The sequence below is a fragment of the Schistocerca serialis genome, chromosome 9 (assembly GCF_023864345.2).
Source record: "Schistocerca serialis cubense isolate TAMUIC-IGC-003099 chromosome 9, iqSchSeri2.2, whole genome shotgun sequence".
NCBI classification, from domain to species: domain Eukaryota; kingdom Metazoa; phylum Arthropoda; class Insecta; order Orthoptera; family Acrididae; genus Schistocerca; species Schistocerca serialis.
The window spans coordinates 518,889,316-518,914,686 of record NC_064646.1 but is presented as its reverse complement, the minus strand read 5'-3'; positions in this window follow the sequence as shown (position 1 = coordinate 518,914,686).

The following is a 25,371-nucleotide window of genomic DNA, read 5'->3' as shown; positions in this document are numbered from 1 at the left end:
TAAGGACAAGAGAACTGACACTCTAACAATCTTTGATTTGAACCTCTCCTGTGAGTCCAATTTTATTTTCCGATGCTTCACTTCAGGTTTAGTCTATCCCTTTGACCTTCTTATTGACGATGAAACACAGAAATTGCATCCGAATTTAATACAAAAGGCACAATTCCGACTTAAGTACAAGAGGACTGACACTCTAATTTTCAATGATTTGAACCTCTCCTGTGAGTCCAGTTTTAGATTCTGATGCTACACTTCAGGTTTACTGTATCCTGTGGACCTTGTTATTGACGATGTAACACTTAAATTGCATCCGAATTTATTACAAAAGGCACAATGCCGACTTAAGTACAAGAGGAATGACACTCTAATTTTCTATGATATGAACATGTCCTGTGAGTCCAGTTTTTGATTCCGATGCTTCACTTCAGGTTTGCCTTATCGCTTGGACCGTCTTATTGACGATGAAACACAGAAATTGCATCCGAATTTTATACAAAAGGCACAATGCCCACTTAAGTTCAAGGGGACTGACACTCTAACTCTCTACGATTTGAACCTCTCCTGTGAGTCCTGGTTTAGATTCCGATGCTTCACTTCAGGTTTACTGTATCCCTTGGACCATCTTATTGACGATGAAACACAGAAAATGCATCCGAATTTAATACAAAAGGCACAATGAAGACTTAAGTACAAGAGGATTTGAACCTCTCCTGTGAGTCGAGTTTTGGATTCCGATGCTTCACTTCAGGTTTACCTTATCCATTGGACCCTCTTATTGACAATGAAACACAGAAATTGCATCCGAATTTAATACAAAAGGCACAATGCCGACTTAAGTACAAGAGGAATGACACTCTAATTTTCTATGATTTGAACCTCTCCTGTGAGTCCAGTGTTAGATTCCGATGCTACACTTCAGGATTACTGTATCCTGTGCACCTTGTTATTGACGATGTAACACATAAATTGCTTCCGAATTTAATACAAAAGGCACAATGCCGACTTAAGTACAAGAGGAATGACACACTAACTTTCTATTATATGAACATGTCCTGTGAGTCCTGTTTTAGATTTCGATGCTTCACTTCAGGTTTACTGTATCCATTGGACCTCCTTATTGACGATGAAACACAGAAATTGCATCCGAAAATAATACAAAAGGCACTATGCCAACTTAAGTACAAGAGGACAGACACTTTAACTCTCTACGATTTAAACCTCTCCTGTGAGACAAGTTCTAGATTCCAATGCTTCACTTCAGGTTTACTGTATCCCTTGGACCTTCTTCTTGACGATGAAACACAGAAACTGCATCCGAATTTAATACAAAAGGCACAATGCGGACTTAAGTACTAGAGGAATGACACTCTAACTTTCAATGATATGAACATGTCCTGTGAGTCCAGTTTTAGATTCCGATGCTTCACTTCAGGTTTACTGTATCCCTTGGACCTTCTTATTGACGATGAAACACGGAAATTGCATCCGAATTTAATACAAAAGGCACAATGCCGACTTAAGTACATGAGAACTGACACTCTAACTCTCTATGATTTGAACCTCTCCTGTGAGTCCAGTTTTAGACTCCAATGATTCACTTCAGGTATACTGTATCCCTTTGACCTTCTTATTGACGATGAAACACAGAAATTGCATCCGAATTTAATACAAAAGGCACACTGCCGACTTAAGTACAAGATGCCTGACACTCTAACTTTCTTTGATTTGAACCTCTTCTGTGACTCCAGTTTTAGATTCCGATGCTTCTCTTCAGGTTTGCCTTATCCCTTGGACCGTCTTATTGACGATGAAACACAGAAATTGCATCCGAATGTAATACAAAAGACACAATGCCGACTTAAGTACAAAAGGATTGGCACTCTAACTCTCAATGATTTGAAACTCTCCTGTGAGTCCAGTTTTAGATTCCGATGCTTCACTTTAGGTTCACTGTATCCCTTGGACCTTCTTATTGACGATGAAACACAGAAATTGCATCCGAATTTAATACAAAAGGCACAATGTAGACTTAAGTACAAGAGGACTGACACTCTAAGTCTCTATGATCTGAACCTCTCCTGTGAGTCCAGTTTTAGATTCCAATGCTTCACTTCGGGTTTACTGGATCCCTTGGACCTTCTTATTGACGATGAAACACAGAAATTGCATCCTAATTTAATACAAAAGGCACAATGCCGACTAAAGTACAAGAGGACTGACACTCTAACATTCTTTGATTTGAACCTCTCCTGTGAGTCCAGCTTTGTTTTCCGATGCTTCACTTCAGGTTTACTGTATCCCTTTGACCTTCTTATTGACGATGAAACACAGTAATTGCAACCGAAATTAATACAAAAGGCACAATGCCAACTAAAGTACAAGAGGACTGACTGTCTTACTTTCTATGATTTGAACCTGTCCTGTGAGTCCAGTTTTAGATTCCGATGCTACACTTCAGGTTTACTGTATCCTGTGGGCCTTGCTATTGACGATGAAACACATAAATTGCATCCGAATTTAATGCAAAAGGCACAATGCCGACTTAAGTACAAGAGGAATAACACTCTAACTTTCTATTATATGAACCTGTCCTGTGAGTCCAGTTTTAGATTCCGATGCTTCACTTCAGGTTTACTGTATCCCTTAAACCTTATTATTGACAATGAACCACAGAAATTGCATCCGAATTTAATACAAAATGCACAATGCCGACTTAAGAACAAGAGGACTGACACTCTAACTCTCTATGAATTGAGCCTCTCCTGTCAGTCCAACTTTAGATTCCGATGCTTCACGTCAGGTTTACTGTATACCTTGGACCTTCTTATTGACGATGAAAATCAGAAATTGCATCCGAATTTAATACAAAAGGCACAATGCCGACTTAAGTACAAGAGGACTGACACTCTAACTCTCTACGATTTGAACCTCTCCTGTGAGTCCAGTTTAGGATTCCCATGCTTCACTTCAGGTTTACCTTATCCATTGGACCTTCTTATTGACAATGAAACACAGAAATTGCATCCGAACTGAATACGAAAGGCACAATGCCGACTTAAGGACAAGAGGACTGACACTCTAACAATCTTTGATTTGAACCTCTCCTGTGAGTCCGATTTTATTTTCCGATGCTTCACTTCAGGTTTACTGTATCCCTCTGACCTTCTTATTGACGATGAAATACAGAAATTGCACCCGAATTTAATACAAAAGGCACAATGCCCACTTAAGTACAAGAGGACTGACACTCTAATTTTCTATGATTTGAACCTCTCCTGTGAGTCCAGTTTTAGATTCCGATGCTTGACTTCAGGTTTACTGTATCCCTTGGACCTCCTTATTGAAATGAAACACGGAAATTGCATCCGAATTTAATACAAAAGGCACAATGCCGACTTACGTACATGAGAAGTAACTCTCTATGATTAGAACCTCTCCTGTGAGTCCAGTTTTAGATTCCAATGATTCACTTCAGGTATACTGTATCCCTTTGACATTCTTATTGACGATGAAACACAGAAATTGCATCCGAATTTAATACAAAAGGCACAATGCCGACTTAAGTACAAGAGGACTGGCACCATAACATTCTATGATTTAAACCTCTTCTGTGAGTCCAGCTTTAGATTCCGATGCTTGACTTCAGGTTAGCCTTATCCATTGGACCTTCTTATTCACGATGAAACACAGTAATTGCAACCGCATTTAATACAAAAGGCACAATGCCGACTAAAGTACAAGAGGACTGACACTCAAACTTTCTATGATTTGAACCTGTCCTGTGACTCCAGTTTTAGATTCCGATGCTACACTTCAGGTTTACTGTATCCTGTGGACCTTGTTATTGACGATGCAACACATAAACTGCATCCGAATTTAATACAAAAGGCACACTGCCGACTTAAGTACAAGAGGAATAACACTCTAACATTCTATGATATGAACCTCTCCTGTGAGTCCAGTTTTGGATTCCGATGCTTCACTTCAGGTTTACCTTATCCATTGGACCTTCTTATTGACAATGAAATACAGAAATTGCACCCGAATTTAATACAAAAGGCACAATGCCCACTTAAGTACAAGATGACTGACACTCTAATTTTCTATGATTTGAACCTCTCCTGTGAGTCCAGTTTTAGATTCCGATGCTACACTTCAGGTTTACTGTATCCTGTGGACCTTGTTATTGAGGATGTAACACATAAATTGCATCACAATTTAATACAAAAGGCACAATGCCGACTTAAGTACAAGAGGAATGACACTCTAACTTTCTATGATATGAACATGTCCTGTGAGTCCAGTTTTAGATTCCGATGCTTGACTTCAGGTTTACTGTATCCCTTGGACCTTCTTATTGACAATGAAACACAGAAATTGCATCCGAATTTAATACAAAAGGCACAATGCCGACGTAAGTACAAGAGGACTGACGCTCTACCTCGCTATGATTTGAACCTCTCCTGAGAGTCCAGCTTTAGATTCCGATGCTTCACTTCAGGTTTACTGTATCCCTTGGGCCCTCTTATTGACGATGAAACACGGAAATTGCATCCGAATTTAATACAAAAGGCACAATGCCGACTTACGTACATGAGAACTGACACTCTAACTCTCTATGATTTGAACCTCTCCTGTGAGTCCAGTTTTAGATTCCAATGATTCACTTCAGGTATACTGTATCCCTTTGACATTCTTCTTGACGATGAAACACAGAAATTGCATCCGAATTTAATACAAAAGGCACACTGCCGACATAAGTACAAGAGGCCTGACACTCTAACTTTCTTTGATTTGAACCTCTTCTGTGAGTCCAGTTTTAGATTCCGATGCTTCACTTCAGGTTTGCCTTATCCCTTGGACCGTCTTATTGACGATGAAACACAAAAATTGCATCCGAATTTAATACAAAAGGCACAATGCCCACTTAAGTTCAAGAGGACTGACACTCTTACTCTCTATGATTTGAACCTCTCCTTTGAGTCCTCTTTTGGATTCCGATGCTTCACTTCAGGTGTACTGTATCCCTTGGACCTTCTTATTGATGATGAAACACAGAAATTGCATCCGAATTTAATACAAAAGACACAATGCCGACTTAAGTACAAAAAGACTGACACTCTAACTCTCAATGATTTGAAACTCTCCGGTGAGTCCAGTTTCAGATTCCGATGCTTCACTTCAGGTTTACTGTATCCCTTGGACCTTCTTATTGACGATGAAACACAGAAATTGCATCCGAATTTAATACAAAAGGCACAATGCCGACTTAAGTACAATAGGACTGACTCTCTAAGTCTCTATGATCTGAACCTCTCCTGTGAGTCCAGTTTTAGATTCCAATGCTTCACTTCAGGTGTACTGTATCCCTTGGACCTTCTTATTGACTATGAACCACAGAAATTGCATCCGATTTTAATACAAAAGGCACAATGCCGACTTAAGTACAAAAGGTCTGACACTCTAACACTCTCTGATTTGAACTTGTCTTGTGAGTCCAGTTTTAGATTCCAATGCTTCATTTCAGGTTTACTGTATCCCTTGGACCTTCTTATTGACTATGAAACACAGAAATTGCATCCGAATTTTATACAAAAGCAAAATGCCGACTTAAGTACAAATGGACTGACACTCTAACACTCTCTGATTTGAACCTCTCTTGAGAGTCCAGTTATAGATTCCGATGCTTCACTTCAGGTTTACTGTATCCCTTGGAACTTCTTATTGACGATGAAACACAGAAATTGCATCCGAATTTAATACAAAAGGCACAATGCCAACTTAAGTACAGGAGGACTGGCACCCTAACATTCTATGATTTAAACCTCTTCAGTGAGTCCAGCTTTAGATTCCGATGCTTGACTGCAGGTTAGCCTTTTCCATTGGACCTTCTCATTCACGATGAAACACAGTAATTGCAACCGCATTTAATACAAAAGGCACAATGCCGACTAAAGTACAAGAGGACTGGCACTCTAACTTTCTATGATTTTAACCTGTCCTGTGACTCCAGTTTTAGATTCCGATGCTACACTACAGGTTTACTGTATCCTTTGGACCTTGTTATTGACGATGCAACACATAAACTGCATCCGAATTTAATACAAAAGGCACAATGCCGACTTAAATACAAGAGGAATAACACTCTAACTTTCTATGATATGAACCTGTCCTGTGAGTCCAGTTTTAGATTCCGATGCATCACTTCAGGTTTACTGTATACCTTGGACCTTCTTATTGACGATGAAACACAGAAATTGCATCCGAATTTAATACAAAAGGCACAATGCCGACTTAAGTACAAGACGACTGACACTCTAACTCTCTACGATATGAACCTCTCCTGTGAGTCCAGTTTTAGATTCCGATGCTTCACTTCAGGTTTACTGTATCCCTTTGACCTTCTTATTGACGATGAAATACAGAAATTGCACCCGAATTTAATACAAAAGGCACAATGCCCACTTAAGTACAAGAGGACTGACACTCTAATTTTCTATGATTTGAACCTCTCCTGTGAGTCCAGTTTTAGATTCCGATGCTACACTTCAGGTTTACTGTATCCTGTGGCCCTTGTTATTGAGGATGTAACACATAAATTGCACCCCAATTTAATACAAAAGGCACAATGCCGACTTAAATACAAGAGGAATGACACTCTAACTTTCTATGATATGAACATGTCCTGTGAGTCCAGTTTTAGATTCCGATGCTTGACTTCAGGTTTACTGTATCCCTTGGACCTTCTTATTGACAATGAAACACAGAAATTGCATCCGAATTTAATACAAAAGGCACAATGCCGACGTAAGTACAAGAGGACTGACGCTCTACCTCGCTATGATTTGAACCTCTCCTTTGAGTCCAGTTTTGGATTCCGATGCTTCACTTCAGGTGTACTGTATCCCTTGGACCTTCTTATTGATGATGAAACACAGAAATTGCATCCGAATTTAATACAAAAGACACAATGCCGACTTAAGTACAAAAGGACTGACACTCTAACTCTCAATGATTTGAAACTCTCCTGTGAGTCCAGTTTCAGATTCCGATGCTTCACTTCAGGTTTACTGTATCCCTTGGACCTTCTTATTGACGATGAAACACAGAAATTGCATCCGAATTTAATACAAAAGACACAATGCCGACTTAAGTACAAGAGGACTGACTCTCTAAGTCTCTATGATCTGAACCTCTCCTGTGAGTCCAGTTTTAGATTCCAATGCTTCACTTCAGGTTTACTGTATCCCTTGGACCTTCTTATTGACTATGAAACACAGAAATTGCATCCGAATTTAATACAAAAGGCACAATGCCGACTTAAGTACAAAAGGTCTGACACTCTAACACTCTCTGATTTGAACTTGTCTTGTGAGTCCAGTTTTAGATTCCAATGCTTCATTTCAGGTTTACTGTATCCCTTGGACCTTCTTATTGACTATGAAACACAGAAATTGCATCCGAATTTTATACAAAAGCAAAATGCCGACTTAAGTACAAAAGGACTGACACTCTAACACTCTCTGATTTGAACCTCTCTTGAGAGTCCAGTTATAGATTCCGATGCTTCACTTCAGGTTTACTGTATCCCTTGGACGTTCTTATTGACGATGAAACACAGAAATTGCATCCGAATTTAATACAAAAGGCACAATGCCGACTTAAGTACAAGACGACTGACACTCTAACTCTCTACGATTTGAACCTCTCCTGTGAGTCCAGTTTTAGATTCCGATGCTTCACTTCAGGTTTACTGTATCCCTTGGACCATCTTATTGACGATGAAACACAGAAAATGCATCCGAATTCAATACACAAGGCACAATGAAGACTTAAGTACAAGAGGACCGACACTCTAACTCTCTATGATTAGAACCTCTCCTGTGAGTCCAATTTTATTTTCCGATGCTTCACTTCAGGTTTACTGTATCCCTTTGACCTTCTTATTCGTCGATGAAACACAGAAATTGCATCCGAATTTAATACAAAAGGCACAATGCCGACTTAAGTACAAGAGGACTGACACCCTAACTTCCTATGATTTAAACCTCTTCTGTGAGTCCAGTTTTAGATTCCTATGCTTCACTTCAGGTTAGCCTTATTCATTGGACTTTCTTATTCACGATGAAACACAGAAATTGCATCCTAATTTAATACAAAAGGCACAATGCCGACTAAAGTACAAGAGGACTGACACTCTAACATTCTTTGATTTGTACCTCTCCTGTGAGTTCAGTTTTGTTTTCCGATGCTTCACTGCAGGTTTACTGTATCCCTTTGACCTTCTTATTGACGATGAAACACAGTAATTGCAACCGAAATTAATACAAAAGGCACAATGCCGACTAAAGTACAAGAGGACTGACACTCTAACTTTCTATGATTTGAACCTGTCCTGTGAGTCCAGTTTTAGATTCCGATGCTTCACTTCAGGTTTACTGTATCCCTTGAACCTTACTATTGACAATGAAACACAGAAATTGCATCCGAATTTAATACAAAATGCACAATGCCGACTTAAGAACAAGAGGACTGACACTCTAACTCTCCATGAATTGAACCTCTCCATTCAGTCCAACTTTAGATTCCGATGCTTCACTTCAGGTTTTTTGTATACTTTGGACCTTCTTATTGACGATGAAACACGGAAATTGCATCCGAATTTAATACAAAAGGCACAATGCCGACTTAAGTACAAGAGGACTGACACTCTAACTCTCTACGATTTGAACCTCTCCTGTGAGTCCTGTTTTAGATTCCGATGCTTCACTTCAGGTTTACTGTATCCCTTGGACCATCTTATTGACGATGAAACACAGAAAATGCATCCGAATTTAATACAAAAGGCACAATGAAGACTTAAGTACAACAGGACTGACACTCTAACTCTCTATGATTTGAACCTCTCCTGTGAGTCCAGTTTTGGATTCCGATGCTTCACTTCAGGTTTACCTTATCCATTGGACCTTCTTAGTGACAATGATACACAGAAATTGCATCCGAACTTAATACAAAAGGCACAATGCCGACTTAAGTACAAGAGGACTGACTCTCTAAGTCTCTATGATCTGAACCTCTCCTGTGAGTCCAGTTTTAGATTCCAATGCTTCACTTCACGTTTACTGTATCCCTTGGACCTTCTTATTGACTATGAAACACAGAAATTGCATCCGAATTTAATACAAAAGGCACAATGCCGACTTAAGTACAAAAGGTCTGACACTCTAACACTCTCTGATTTGAACTTGTCTTGTGAGTCCAGTTTTAGATTCCAATGCTTCATTTCAGGTTTACTGTATCCCTTGGACCTTCTTATTGACTATGAAACACAGAAATTGCATCCGAATTTTATACAAAAGCAAAATGCCGACTTAAGTACAAAAGCACTGACACTCTCACACTCTCTGATTTGAACCTCTCTTGAGAGTCCAGTTATAGATTCCGATGCTTCACTTCAGGTTTACTGTATCCCTTGGACGTTCTTATTGACGATGAAACACAGAAATTGCATCCGAATTTAATACAAAAGGCACAATGCCGACTTAAGTACAAGACGACTGACACTCTAACTCTCTACGATTTGAACCTCTCCTGTGAGTCCAGTTTTAGATTCCGATGCTTCACTTCAGGTTTACTGTATCCCTTGGACCATCTTATTGACGATGAAACACAGAAAATGCATCCGAATTCAATACAAAAGGCACAATGAAGACTTAAGTACAAGAGGACCGACACTCTAACTCTCTATGATTAGAACCTCTCCTGTGAGTCCAATTTTATTTTCCGATGCTTCACTTCAGGTTTACTGTATCCCTTTGACCTTCTTATTCGTCGATGAAACACAGAAATTGCATCCGAATTTAATACAAAAGGCACAATGCCGACTTAAGTACAAGAGGACTGACACCCTAACTTCCTATGATTTAAACCTCTTCTGTGAGTCCAGTTTTAGATTCCTATGCTTCACTTCAGGTTAGCCTTATTCATTGGACTTTCTTATTCACGATGAAACACAGAAATTGCATCCTAATTTAATACAAAAGGCACAATGCCGACTAAAGTACAAGAGGACTGACACTCTAACATTCTTTGATTTGTACCTCTCCTGTGAGTTCAGTTTTGTTTTCCGATGCTTCACTGCAGGTTTACTGTATCCCTTTGACCTTCTTATTGACGATGAAACACAGTAATTGCAACCGAAATTAATACAAAAGGCACAATGCCGACTAAAGTACAAGAGGACTGACACTCTAACTTTCTATGATTTGAACCTGTCCTGTGAGTCCAGTTTTAGATTCCGATGCTACACTTCAGGTTTACTGTATCCTGTGGACCTTGCTATTGACGATGAAACACATATATTGCATCCGAATGTAATACAAAAGGCACAATGCCGACTTAAGTACAAGAGGAATAACACTCTAATTTTCTATGATATGAACCTGTCCTGTGAGTCCAGTTTTAGATTCCGATGCTTCACTTCAGGTTTACTGTATCCCTTGAACCTTACTATTGACAATGAAACACAGAAATTGCATCCGAATTTAATACAAAATGCACAATGCCGACTTAAGAACAAGAGGACTGACACTCTAACTCTCCATGAATTGAACCTCTCCATTCAGTCCAACTTTGGATTCCGATGCTTCACTTCAGGTTTTTTGTATACTTTGGACCTTCTTATTGACGATGAAACACGGAAATTGCATCCGAATTTAATACAAAAGGCACAATGCCGACTTAAGTACAAGAGGACTGACACTCTAACTCTCTACGATTTGAACCTCTCCTGTGAGTCCAGTTTTAGATTCCGATGCTTCACTTCAGGTTTACTGTATCCCTTGGACCATCTTATTGACGATGAAACACAGAAAATGCATCCGAATTTAATACAAAAGGCACAATGAAGACTTAAGTACAACAGGACTGACACTCTAACTCTCTATGATTTGAACCTCTCCTGTGAGTCCAGTTTTGGATTCCGATGCTTCACTTTAGGTTTACCTTATCCATTGGACCTTCTTAGTGACAATGATACACAGAAATTGCATCCGAACTTAATACAAAAGGCACAATGCCGACTTAAGTACAAGAGGACTGACACTCTAACAATCTTTGATTTGAACCTCTCCTGTGAGTCCAATTTTATTTTCCGATGCTTCCCTTCAGGTTTACTGTATCCCTTTGACCTTCTTATTGACTATGAAACACAGAAATTGCACCCGAATTTAATACAAAAGGCACAATGCTGACTTAAGTACAAGAGGACTGACACTCTAATTTTCTATGATTTGAACCTCTCCTGTGAGTCCAGTTTTAGATTCCGATGCTACACTTCAGGTTTACTGTATCCCTTGGAACTTCTTATTGACGATGAAACACAGAAATTGCATCAGAATTTAATACAAAAGGCACAATGCCGACTTAAGTACATGAGAACTGACACTCTAACTCTCTATGATTTGAACCTCTACTGTGAGTCCAGTTTTAGATTCCAATGATTCACTTCAGGTATACTGTATCCCTTTGACATTCTTATTGACGATGAAACACAGAAATTGCATCCGAATTTAATACAAAAGGCACACGTGCCGACTTAAGTACAAGAGGCCTGATACTCTAACTTTCTTAGATTTGAACCTCTTCTGTGAGTCCAGTTTTAGATTCCGATGCTTCACCTCATGTTTGCCTTATCCCTTGGACCGTCTTATTGACGATGAAACACAAAAATTGCATCCGAATTTAATACAAAAGGCACAATGCCCACTTAAGTTCAAGAGGACTGACACGCTTACTCTCTATGATTTGAACCTCTCCTTTGAGTCCAGTTTTAGATTCCGATGCTTCACTTCAGGTGTACTGTATCCCTTGGACCTTCTTATTGATGATGAAACACAGAAATTGCATCCGAATTTAATACAAAAGACACAATGCCGACTTAAGTACAAGAGGACTGACACTCTAACTCTCAATGATTTGAAACTCTCCTGTGAGTCCAGTTTTAGATTCCGATGTTTCACTTCAGGTTTACTGTATCCCTTGGAACTTCTTATTGACGATGAAACACAGAAATTGCATCCGAATTTAATACAAAAGGCACAATGCCGACTTAAGAACAAGAGGACTGACACTCTAAGTCTCTATGATCTGAACCTCTCCTGTGAGTCCAGTTTTAGATTTCAATGCTTCACTTCAGGTTTACTGTATCCCTTGGACCTTCTTATTGACTATGAAACACAGAAATTGCATCCGAATTTAATACAAAAGGCACAATGCCGACTTAAGTACAAAAGGTCTGACACTCTAACACTCTCTGATTTGAATCTGTCTTGTGAATCCAGTTTTACATTCCAATGCTTCATTTCAGGTTTACTGTATCCCTTGGATCTTCTTATTGACTATGAAACAAAGAAATTGCATCCTAATTTAATACAAAAGCAAAATGCCGACTTAAGTACAAAAGGACTGACACTCTAACACTCTCTGATTTGAACCTCTTTTGTGAGTCCAGTTATAGATTCCGATGCTTCACTTCAGGTTTACTGTATCCCTTGGAACTTCTTATTGACGATGAAACACAGAAATTGCATCCGAATTTAATACAAAAGGCACAATGCCGACTTAAGTACAAGAGGACTGGCCCCCTAACATTCTATGATTTAAACCTCTTCTGTGAGTCCAGCTTTAGATTCCGATGCTTCACCTCAGGTTAGCCTTATCCATTGGATCTTCTTATTCACGATGAAACACAGTAATTGCAACCGAATTCAATACAAAAGGCACAATGCCGACTAAAGTACAAGAGGACTGACACTCTAACTTTCTATGATTTGAACCTGTCCTGTGACTCCAGTTTTAGATTCCGATGCTACACTTCAGGTTTACTGTATCCTGTGGACCTTGTTATTGACGATGAAACACATAAATTGTATCCGAATTTAATAAAAAAGGCACAATGCCGACTTAAGTACACGAGGAATAACACTCTAACTTTCTATGATTTGAACCTGTCCTGTGAGTCCAGTTTTAGATTCCGATGCATCACTTCAGGTTTACTGTATACCTTGGACCTTCTTATTGACGATGAAACACAGAAATTGCATCCGAATTTAATACAAAAGGCACAATGCCGACTTAAGTACAAGACGACTGACACTCTAACTCTCTACGATTTGAACCTCTCCTGTGAGTCCAGTTTTAGATTCCGATCCCTCACTTCAGGTTTACTGTATCCCTTGGACCATCTTATTGACGATGAAACACAGAAAATGCATCCGAATTTAATACAAAAGGCACAATGAAGACTTAAGTACAAGAGGACCGACACTCTAACTCTCTATGATTAGAACCACTCCTGTGAGTCAAATTTTATTTTCTGATGCTTCACTTCAGGTTTACTGTATCCCTTTGACCTTCTTATTGACGATGAAACACAGAAATTGCATCCGAATTTAATACAAAAGGCACAATGCCGACTTAAGTACAAGAGGACTGACACCCTAACTTTCTATGATTTAAACCTCTTCTGTGAGTCCAGTTTTAGATTCCGATGCTTCACTTCACGTTAGCCTTATCCATTGGACCTTCTTATTCACGATGAAACACAAAATTGCATCCTAATTTAATACAAAAGGTACAATGCCGACTAAAGTACAAGAGGACTGACACTCTAACATTCTTTGATTTGAACCTCTCCTGTGAGTTCAGTTTTGTATTCCGATGCTTCACTGCAGGTTTACTGTATCCCTTTAACCTTCTTATTGACGATGAAACACAGTAATTGCAACCGAAATTAATACAAAAGGCACAATGCCGACTAAAGTACAAGAGGACTGACACTCTAACTTTCTATGATTTGAACCTGTCCTGTGAGTCCAGTTTTAGATTCCGATGCTACACTTCAGGATTACTGTATCCCTTGGACCTTATTATTGACAATGGAACACATAAATTGCATCCGAATTTAATACAAAAGTCACAATGCCGACTTAAGTAAAAGAGGTATAACACGCTAATTTTCTGTGATATGAACCTGTCCTGTGAGTCCAGTTTTAGATTCCGATGCTTCACTTCAGGTTTACTGTATCCCTTGAACCTTACTATTGACAATGAAACACAGAAATTGCATCCGAATTTAATACAAAATGCACAACGCCGACTTAAGAACAAGAGGACTGACACTCTAACTCTCTATGAATTGAACCTCTCCATTCAGTCCAATTTTAGATTCCGATGCTTCACTTCAGGTTTTCTGTATACCTTGGACCGTCTTATTGACGACGAAACACAGAAATTGCATCCGAATTTAATACAAAAGGCACAATGCCGACTTAAGTACAAGAGGACTGACACTCTAATTTTCTATGATTTGAACCTCTCCTGTGAGTCCAGTTTTAGATTCCGATGCTACACTTCAGGTTTACTGTATCCTGTGGACCTTGTTATTGACGATGTAACACATAAATTGCATCCGAATATAATACAAAAGGCACAATGCCGACTTAAGTACAAGAGGACTGACGCTCTACCTCGCTATGATTTGAACCTCTCCTGTGAGTCCAGCTTTAGATTCCGATGCTTCACCTCAGGTTTACTATATCCTTTGGACCATCTTATTGACGATGAAACACGGAAATTCCATTCGAATTTAATACAAAAGGCACAATGCCGACTTAAGTACAAGAGGAATAACACTCTAACTTTCTATGATATGAACCTGTCCTGTGAGTCCAGTTTCAGATTCCGATGCATCACTTCAGGTTTACTGTATACCTTGGACCTTCTTATTGACGATGAAACACAGAAATTGCATCCGAATTTAATACAAAAGGCACAATGCCGACTTAAGTACAAGAGGACTGACACTCTAATTTTCAATGATTTGAACCTCTACTGTGAGTCCAGTTTTAGATTCCAATGATTCACTTCAGGTATACTGTATCCCTTTGACATTCTTATTGACGATGAAACACAGAAATTGCATCCGAATTTAATACAAAAGGCACACGTGCCGACTTAAGTACAAGAGGCCTGATACTCTAACTTTCTTTGATTTGAACCTCTTCTGTGAGTCCAGTTTTAGATTCCGATGCTTCACCTCAGGTTTGCCTTATCCCTTGGACCGTCTTATTGACGATGAAACACAAAAATTGCATCCGAATTTAATACAAAAGGCACAATGCCCACTTAAGTTCAAGAGGACTGACACTCTTACTCTCTATGATTTGAACCTCTCCTTTGAGTCCAGTTTTAGATTCCGATGCTTCACTTCAGGTGTACTGTATCCCTTGGACCTTCTTATTGATGATGAAACACAGAAATTGCATCCGAATTTAATACAAAAGACACAATGCCGACTTAAGTACAAGAGGACTGACACTCTAACTCTCAATGATTTGAAACTCTCCTGTGAGTCCAGTTTTAGATTCCGATGTTTCACTTCAGGTTTACTGTATCCCTTGGAACTTCTTATTGACGATGAAACACAGAAATTGCATCCGAATTTAATACAAAAGGCACAATGCCGACTTAAGAACAAGAGGACTGACACTCTAAGTCTCTATGATCTGAACCTCTCCTGTGAGTCCAGTTTTAGATTCCAATGCTTCACTTCAGGTTTACTGTATCCCTTGGACCTTCTTATTGACTATGAAACACAGAAATTGCATCCGAATTTAATACAAAAGGCACAATGCCGACTTAAGTACAAAAGGTCTGACGCTCTAACACTCTCTGATTTGAGTCTGTCTTGTGAATCCAGTTTTAGATTCCAATGCTTCATTTCAGGTTTACTGTATGCCTTGGATCTTCTTATTGACTATAAAACACAGAAATTGCATCCTAATTTAATACAAAAGCAAAATGCCGACTTAAGTACAAAAGGACTGACACTCTAACACTCTCTGATTTGAACCTCTCTTGTGAGTCCAGTTATAGATTCCGATGCTTCACTTCAGGTTTACTGTATCCCTTGGAACTTCTTATTGACGATGAAACACAGAAATTGCATCCGAATTTAATACAAAAGGCACAATGCCGACTTAAGTACAAGAGGACTGGCACCCTAACATTCTATGATTTAAACCTCTTCTGTGAGTCCAGCTTTAGATTCCGATGCTTCACTTCAGGTTAGCCTTATCCATTGGATCTTCTTATTCACGATGAAACACAGTAATTGCAACCGAATTTAATACAAAAGGCACAATGCCGACTAAAGTACAAGAGGACTGACACTCTAACTTTCTATGATTTGAACCTGTCCTGTGACTCCAGTTTTAGATTCCGATGCTACACTTCAGGTTTACTGTATCCTGTGGACCTTGTTATTGACGATGAAACACATAAATTGTATCCGAATTTAATAAAAAAGGCACAATGCCGACTTAAGTACAAGAGGAATAACACTCTAACTTTCTATGATTTGAACCTGTCCTGTGAGTCCAGTTTTAGATTCCGATGCATCACTTCAGGTTTACTGTATACCTTGGACCTTCTTATTGACGATGAAACACAGAAATTGCATCCGAATTTAATACAAAAGGCACAATGCCGACTTAAGTACAAGACGACTGACACTCTAACTCTCTACGATTTGAACCTCTCCTGTGAGTCCAGTTTTAGATTCCGATCCCTCACTTCAGGTTTACTGTATCCCTTGGACCATCTTATTGACGATGAAACACAGAAAATGCATCCGAATTTAATACAAAAGGCACAATGAAGACTTAAGTACAAGAGGACCGACACTCTAACTCTCTATGATTAGAACCTCTCCTGTGAGTCAAATTTTATTTTCTGATGCTTCACTTCAGGTTTACTGTATCCCTTTGACCTTCTTATTGATGATGAAACACAGAAATTGCATCCGAATTTAATACAAAAGGCACAATGCCGACTTAAGTACAAGAGGACTGACACCCTAACTTTCTATGATTTAAACCTCTTCTGTGAGTCCAGTTTTAGATTCCGATGCTTCACTTCACGTTAGCCTTATCCATTGGACCTTCTTATTCACGATGAAACACAAAATTGCATCCTAATTTAATACAAAAGGTACAATGCCGACTAAAGTACAAGAGGACTGACACTCTAACATTCTTTGATTTGAACCTCTCCTGTGAGTTCAGTTTTGTATTCCGATGCTTCACTGCAGGTTTACTGTATCCCTTTAACCTTCTTATTGACGATGAAACACAGTAATTGCAACCGAAATTAATACAAAAGGCACAATGCCGACTAAAGTACAAGAGGACTGACACTCTAACTTTCTATGATTTGAACCTGTCCTGTGAGTCCAGTTTTAGATTCCGATGCTACACTTCAGGATTACTGTATCCCTTGGACCTTATTATTGACAATGGAACACATAAATTGCATCCGAATTTAATACAAAAGTCACAATGCCGACTTAAGTAAAAGAGGTATAACACGCTAATTTTCTGTGATATGAACCTGTCCTGTGAGTCCAGTTTTAGATTCCGATGCTTCACTTCAGGTTTTCTGTATACCTTGGACCGTCTTATTGACGACGAAACACAGAAATTGCATCCGAATTTAATACAAAAGGCACAATGCCGACTTAAGTACAAGAGGACTGACACTCTAATTTTCTATGATTTGAACCTCTCCTGTGAGTCCAGTTTTAGATTCCGATGCTACACTTCAGGTTTACTGTATCCTGTGGACCTTGTTATTGACGATGTAACACATAAATTGCATCCGAATATAATACAAAAGGCACAATGCCGACGTAAGTACAAGAGGACTGACGCTCTACCTCGCTATGATTTGAACCTCTCCTGTGAGTCCAGCTTTAGATTCCGATGCTTCACCTCAGGTTTACTATATCCTTTGGACCATCTTATTGACGATGAAACACGGAAATTCCATTCGAATTTAATACAAAAGGCACAATGCCGACTTAAGTACAAGAGGAATAACACTCTAACTTTCTATGATATGAACCTGTCCTGTGAGTCCAGTTTTAGATTCCGATGCATCACTTCAGGTTTACTGTATACCTCGGACCTTCTTATTGACGATGAAACACAGAAATTGCATCCGAATTTAATACAAAAGGCACAATGCCGACTTAAGTACAAGAGGACTGACACTCTAATTTTCTATGATTTGAACCTCTACTGTGAGTCCAGTTTTAGATTCCAATGATTCACTTCAGGTATACTGTATCCCTTTGACATTCTTATTGACGATGAAACACAGAAATTGCATCCGAATTTAATACAAAAGGCACACGTGCCGACTTAAGTACAAGAGGCCTGATACTCTAACTTTCTTTGATTTGAACCTCTTCTGTGAGTCCAGTTTTAGATTCCGATGCTTCACCTCAGGTTTGCCTTATCCCTTGGACCGTCTTATTGACGATGAAACACAAAAATTGCATCCGAATTTAATACAAAAGGCACAATGCCCACTTAAGTTCAAGAGGACTGACACTCTTACTCTCTATGATTTGAACCTCTCCTTTGAGTCCAGATTTAGATTCCGATGCTTCACTTCAGGTGTACTGTATCCCTTGGACCTTCTTATTGATGATGAAACACAGAAATTGCATCCGAATTTAATACAAAAGACACAATGCCGACTTAAGTACAAGAGGACTGACACTCTAACTCTCAATGATTTGAAACTCTCCTGTGAGTCCAGTTTTAGATTCCGATGTTTCACTTCAGGTTTACTGTATCCCTTGGAACTTCTTATTGACGATGAAACACAGAAATTGCATCCGAATTTAATACAAAAGGCACAATGCCGACTTAAGAACAAGAGGACTGACACTCTAAGTCTCTATGATCTGAACCTCTCCTGTGAGTCCAGTTTTAGATTCCAATGCTTCACTTCAGGTTTACTGTATCCCTTGGACCTTCTTATTGACTATGAAACACAGAAATTGCATCCGAATTTAATACAAAAGGCACAATGCCGACTTAAGTACAAAAGGTCTGACGCTCTAACACTCTCTGATTTGAGTCTGTCTTGTGAATCCAGTTTTAGATTCCAATGCTTCATTTCAGGTTTACTGTATGCCTTGGATCTTCTTATTGACTATAAAACACAGAAATTGCATCCTAATTTAATACAAAAGCAAAATGCCGACTTAAGTACAAAAGGACTGACACTCTAACACTCTCTGATTTGAACCTCTCTTGTGAGTCCAGTTATAGATTCCGATGCTTCACTTCAGGTTTACTGTATCCCTTGGAACTTCTTATTGACGATGAAACACAGAAATTGCATCCGAATTTAATACAAAAGGCACAATGCCGACTTAAGTACAAGAGGACTGGCACCCTAACATTCTATGATTTAAACCTCTTCTGTGAGTCCAGCTTTAGATTCCGATGCTTCACTTCAGGTTAGCCTTATCCATTGGATCTTCTTATTCACGATGAAACACAGTAATTGCAACCGAATTTAATACAAAAGGCACAATGCCGACTAAAGTACAAGAGGACTGACACTCTAACTTTCTATGATTTGAACCTGTCCTGTGACTCCAGTTTTAGATTCCGATGCTACACTTCAGGTTTACTGTATCCTGTGGACCTTGTTATTGACGATGAAACACATAAATTGTATCCGAATTTAATAAAAAAGGCACAATGCCGACTTAAGTACAAGAGGAATAACACTCTAACTTTCTATGATTTGAACCTGTCCTGTGAGTCCAGTTTTAGATTCCGATGCATCACTTCAGGTTTACTGTATACCTTGGACCTTCTTATTGACGATGAAACACAGAAATTGCATCCGAATTTAATACAAAAGGCACAATGCCGACTTAAGTACAAGACGACTGACACTCTAACTCTCTACGATTTGAACCTCTCCTGTGAGTCCAGTTTTAGATTCCGATCCCTCACTTCAGGTTTACTGTATCCCTTGGACCATCTTATTGACGATGAAACACAGAAAATGCATCCGAATTTAATACAAAAGGCACAATGAAGACTTAAGTACAAGAGGACCGACACTCTAACTCTCTATGATTAGAACCTCTCCTGTGAGTCAAATTTTATTTTCTGATGCTTCACTTCAGGTTTACTGTATCCCTTTGACCTTCTTATTGATGATGAAACACAGAAATTGCATCCGAATTTAATACAAAAGGCACAATGCCGACTTAAGTACAAGAGGACTGACACCCTAACTTTCTATGATTTAAACCTCTTCTGTGAGTCCAGTTTTAGATTCCGATGCTTCACTTCACGTTAGCCTTATCCATTGGACCTTCTTATTCACGATGAAACACAAAATTGCATCCTAATTTAATACAAAAGGTACAATGCCGACTAAAGTACAAGAGGACTGACACTCTAACATTCTTTGATTTGAACCTCTCCTGTGAGTTCAGTTTTGTATTCCGATGCTTCACTGCAGGTTTACTGTATCCCTTTAACCTTCTTATTGACGATGAAACACAGTAATTGCAACCGAAATTAATACAAAAGGCACAATGCCGACTAAAGTACAAGAGGACTGACACTCTAACTTTCTATGATTTGAACCTGTCCTGTGAGTCCAGTTTTAGATTCCGATGCTACACTTCAGGATTACTGTATCCCTTGGACCTTATTATTGACAATGGAACACATAAATTGCATCCGAATTTAATACAAAAGTCACAATGCCGACTTAAGTAAAAGAGGTATAACACGCTAATTTTCTGTGATATGAACCTGTCCTGTGAGTCCAGTTTTAGATTCCGATGCTTCACTTCAGGTTTACTGTATCCCTTGAACCTTACTATTGACAATGAAACACAGAAATTGCATCCGAATTTAATACAAAATGCACAACGCCGACTTAAGAACAAGAGGACTGACACTCTAACTCTCTATGAATTGAACCTCTCCATTCAGTCCAATTTTAGATTCCGATGCTTCACTTCAGGTTTTCTGTATACCTTGGACCGTCTTATTGACGACGAAACACAGAAATTGCATCCGAATTTAATACAAAAGGCACAATGCCGACTTAAGTACAAGAGGACTGACACTCTAATTTTCTATGATTTGAACCTCTCCTGTGAGTCCAGTTTTAGATTCCGATGCTACACTTCAGGTTTACTGTATCCTGTGGACCTTGTTATTGACGATGTAACACATAAATTGCATCCGAATATAATACAAAAGGCACAATGCCGACGTAAGTACAAGAGGACTGACGCTCTACCTCGCTATGATTTGAACCTCTCCTGTGAGTCCAGCTTTAGATTCCGATGCTTCACCTCAGGTTTACTATATCCTTTGGACCATCTTATTGACGATGAAACACGGAAATTCCATTCGAATTTAATACAAAAGGCACAATGCCGACTTAAGTACAAGAGGAATAACACTCTAACTTTCTATGATATGAACCTGTCCTGTGAGTCCAGTTTTAGATTCCGATGCATCACTTCAGGTTTACTGTATACCTCGGACCTTCTTATTGACGATGAAACACAGAAATTGCATCCGAATTTAATACAAAAGGCACAATGCCGACTTAAGTACAAGAGGACTGACACTCTAATTTTCTATGATTTGAACCTCTACTGTGAGTCCAGTTTTAGATTCCAATGATTCACTTCAGGTATACTGTATCCCTTTGACATTCTTATTGACGATGAAACACAGAAATTGCATCCGAATTTAATACAAAAGGCACACGTGCCGACTTAAGTACAAGAGGCCTGATACTCTAACTTTCTTTGATTTGAACCTCTTCTGTGAGTCCAGTTTTAGATTCCGATGCTTCACCTCAGGTTTGCCTTATCCCTTGGACCGTCTTATTGACGATGAAACTCAAAAATTGCATCCGAATTTAATACAAAAGGCACAATGCCCACTTAAGTTCAAGAGGACTGACACTCTTACTCTCTATGATTTGAACCTCTCCTTTGAGTCCAGTTTTAGATTCCGATGCTTCACTTCAGGTGTACTGTATCCCTTGGACCTTCTTATTGATGATGAAACACAGAAATTGCATCCGAATTTAATACAAAAGACACAATGCCGGCATAAGTACAAGAGGACTGACACTCTAACTCTCAATGATTTGAAACTCTCCTGTGAGTCCAGTTTTAGATTCCGATGTTTCACTTCAGGTTTACTGTATCCCTTGGAACTTCTTATTGACGATGAAACACAGAAATTGCATCCGAATTTAATACAAAAGGCACAATGCCGACTTAAGAACAAGAGGACTGACACTCTAAGTCTCTATGATCTGAACCTCTCCTGTGAGTCCAGTTTTAGATTCCAATGCTTCACTTCAGGTTTACTGTATCCCTTGGACCTTCTTATTGACTATGAAACACAGAAATTGCATCCGAATTTAATACAAAAGGCACAATGCCGACTTAAGTACAAAAGGTCTGACGCTCTAACACTCTCTGATTTGAGTCTGTCTTGTGAATCCAGTTTTAGATTCCAATGCTTCATTTCAGGTTTACTGTATGCCTTGGATCTTCTTATTGACTATGAAACACAGAAATTGCATCCTAATTTAATACAAAAGCAAAATGCCGACTTAAGTACAAAAGGACTGACACTCTAACACTCTCTGATTTGAACCTCTCTTGTGAGTCCAGTTATAGATTCCGATGCTTCACTTCAGGTTTACTGTATCCCTTGGAACTTCTTATTGACGATGAAACACAGAAATTGCATCCGAATTTAATACAAAAGGCACAATGCCGACTTAAGTACAAGAGGACTGGCACCCTAACATTCTATGATTTAAACCTCTTCTGTGAGTCCAGCTTTAGATTCCGATGCTTCACTTCAGGTTAGCCTTATCCATTGGATCTTCTTATTCACGATGAAACACAGTAATTGCAACCGAATTTAATACAAAAGGCACAATGCCGACTAAAGTACAAGAGGACTGACACTCTAACTTTCTATGATTTGAACCTGTCCTGTGACTCCAGTTATAGATTCCGATGCTACACTTCAGGTTTACTGTATCCGGTGGACCTTGTTATTGACGATGAAACACATAAATTGTATCCGAATTTAATAAAAAAGGCACAATGCCGACTTAAGTACAAGAGGAATAACACTCTAACTTTCTATGATATGAACCTGTCCTGTGAGTCCAGTTTTAGATTCCGATGCATCACTTCAGGTTTACTGTATACCTTGGACCTTCTTATTGACGATGAAACACAGAAATTGCATCCGAATTTAATACAAAAGGCACAATGCCGACTTAAGTACAAGACGACTGACACTCTAACTCTCTACGATTTGAACCTCTCCTGTGAGTCCAGTTTTAGATTCCGATCCCTCACTTCAGGTTTACTGTATCCCTTGGACCATCTTATTGACGATGAAACACAGAAAATGCATCCGAATTTAATACAAAAGGCACAATGAAGACTTAAGTACAAGAGGACCGACACTCTAACTCTCTATGATTAGAACCTCTCCTGTGAGTCAAATTTTATTTTCTGATGCTTCACTTCAGGTTTACTGTATCCCTTTGACCTTCTTATTGACGATGAAACACAGAAATTGCATCCGAATTTAATACAAAAGGCACAATGCCGACTTAAGTACAAGAGGACTGACACCCTAACTTTCTATGATTTAAACCTCTTCTGTGAGTCCAGTTTTAGATTCCGATGCTTCACTTCACGTTAGCCTTATCCATTGGACCTTCTTATTCACGATGAAACACAAAATTGCATCCTAATTTAATACAAAAGGTACAATGCCGACTAAAGTACAAGAGGACTGACACTCTAACATTCTTTGATTTGAACCTCTCCTGTGAGTTCAGTTTTGTATTCCGATGCTTCACTGCAGGTTTACTGTATCCCTTTAACCTTCTTATTGACGATGAAACACAGTAATTGCAACCGAAATTAATACAAAAGGCACAATGCCGTCTAAAGTACAAGAGGACTGACACTCTAACTTTCTATGATTTGAACCTGTCCTGTGAGTCCAGTTTTAGATTCCGATGCTACACTTCAGGATTACTGTATCCCTTGGACCTTATTATTGACAATGGAACACATAAATTGCATCCGAATTTAATACAAAAGTCACAATGCCGACTTAAGTAAAAGAGGAATAACACGCTAATTTTCTGTGATATGAACCTGTCCTGTGAGTCCAGTTTTAGATTCCGATGCTTCACTTCAGGTTTACTGTATCCCTTGAACCTTACTATTGACAATGAAACACAGAAATTGCATCCGAATTTAATACAAAATGCACAACGCCGACTTAAGAACAAGAGGACTGACACTCTAACTCTCTATGAATTGAACCTCTCCATTCAGTCCAATTTTAGATTCCGATGCTTCACTTCAGGGTTTCTGTATACTTTGGACCGTCTTATTGACGACGAAACACAGAAATTGCATCCGAATTTAATACAAAAGGCACAATGCCGACTTAAGTACAAGAGGACTGACACTCTAATTTTCTATGATTTGAACCTCTCCTGTGAGTCCAGTTTTAGATTCCGATGCTACACTTCAGGTTTACTGTATCCTGTGGACCTTGTTATTGACGATGTAACACATAAATTGCATCCGAATATAATACAAAAGGCACAATGCCGACGTAAGTACAAGAGGACTGACGCTCTACCTCGCTATGATTTGAACCTCTCCTGTGAGTCCAGCTTTAGATTCCGATGCTTCACCTCAGGTTTACTATATCCTTTGGACCATCTTATTGACGATGAAACACGGAAATTCCATTCGAATTTAATACAAAAGGCACAATGCCGACTTAAGTACATCAGAACTGACACTCTAACTCTCTATGATCAGAACCTCTCCTGTGAGTCCAGTTTTAGATTCCAATGATTCACTTCAGGTATACTGTATCCCTTTGACATTCGTATTGACGATGAAACACAGAAAATGCATCCGAATTAAATACAAAAGGCACACTGCCGACTTAAGTACAAGAGGCCTGACACTCTAACTTTCTTTGATTTGAACCTCTTCTGTGAGTCCAGTTTTAGATTCCGATGCTTCACTTCAGGTTTGCCTTATGCCTTGGACCGTCTTATTGACGATGAAACACAGAAAATGCATCCGAATTTAATACAAAAGGCACAATGCCCACTTAAGTTCAAGAGGACTGACACTCTAACTCTCTATGATTTGAACCTCTCCTTTGAGTCCGGTTTTAGATTCCGATGCTTCACTTCAGGTGTACTGTATCCCTTTGACCTTCTTATTGATAATGAAACACAGAAATTGCATCCGAATTTAATACAAAAGACACAATGCCGACTTAAGTACAAAAGGACTGATACTCTAACTCTCAATGATTTGAAACTCTCCTGTGAGTCCAGTTTTAGATTCCGATGCTTCACTTCAGGTTTACTGTATCC